The following is a 1347-nucleotide window of genomic DNA, read 5'->3' as shown; positions in this document are numbered from 1 at the left end:
TATGAGCATTGAACTCTGTATAACGGAGGGGAGCTGGGGTCCTGGCGCACTCTATATAAGCCACCTCCCTCCTCTGGGACAAGGGTTCGGACTTTTGTAAACACACACACACACACGTATAATCCAGTCGACCGCCTCAGGGCACCGAGACGTAGGGCTGTTACTTCCTCCGAGAAGGGCCTGAACTCGTAAAACTCGTGCGTACAACTACTCCATAGTTAGGATCTTGCCTCCTCATACCTACCCCCCATTCTACTGTCAGTCTTAGATCCACGACAGTGGGCACGAGGGCATTACCAGACGGGGTTTAAATCTAGTTGGGAAGAATATTATGTGTAGAGAAAACAGAGGGAGAGAGAGATGAAAAATACCGAAACCTTTCCAAACTAGGAAGAAGCTACCAGGTGGAAACGGGGCCCATATTTGGCGCATGACACGCTGCGAACACAGCTAGCGTGCACCCCAAGCTCCCCTTGTGCCCTTTTTGGCCGGCCCATGTACAGGGCGGGACGCTTACCTCTTTCTGGCGCTCGAAGGGAGCTAGTAGGGCCGCGACATATTAGGTCGCACGGCTGCTGGCAGGATCGCTTGCACGTACGTGATTTTCCATAAAAAAAAGGTTGCACCCACGCTCGCTGGATGCTATTCCCTTCGTTGTGAATTATTTGTCGTAGATATGGATGTATCTAGATGTATTTTAGTTCTAGATACATTCATTTCCGCGACGAGTAATTTGAAACGGAGGAAGTAGTCGCTAGTTGACCATAACCACGAATATTGACAATTGACCAAGACAATTAGACATGCACTTTAACAAAAGTAGTGTATTTGAAAAAAAAAGTTTACAAATTTGAAAGAAAAGTCCATCCATTTTGAAAAACAAAGTTCACAAATTTGAAAAAAAGTTCACTGATTTTGAAAAAACTTCATCAATTTTAAAAAAATTATGCAAATTTGAAAAAAACATCAATTTTGAAAAAAAAAGTTCATCGATTTTGGGAAAAAGTTCACAAAATTGAAAAAAAAATAGATTTTTTAAAAAATCATTGATTTTGAAAACAAACTTCACTGATTTTGAAAACAATACATCGATTTTGAAAAAAAATCAAAAAAAGTAAAACAATTCAGTGATTTTTAAAAAAGTTCATCAATTTCGAAAAAAGCATGAAAAGAAAAAAAATCACTAACTTGAAAAAAAAAGTTCATTGAAAATAAATAAGTTAAAGAAATAGAAAAACAAGTCTAGAGAAAAACCAGATCGAAAAAATGGTTGGGAATCCTCTTCAAGCTTCCTAAAACCAACAATCTAACTCCCTTGTATACCTTTTTAATGGGCCGCCCAACCAG

This window comes from Triticum dicoccoides, chromosome 2A, assembly GCF_002162155.2.
Source record: "Triticum dicoccoides isolate Atlit2015 ecotype Zavitan chromosome 2A, WEW_v2.0, whole genome shotgun sequence".
Lineage (NCBI taxonomy): Eukaryota > Viridiplantae > Streptophyta > Magnoliopsida > Poales > Poaceae > Triticum > Triticum dicoccoides.
Note: the sequence above shows the minus strand (reverse complement) of the source record.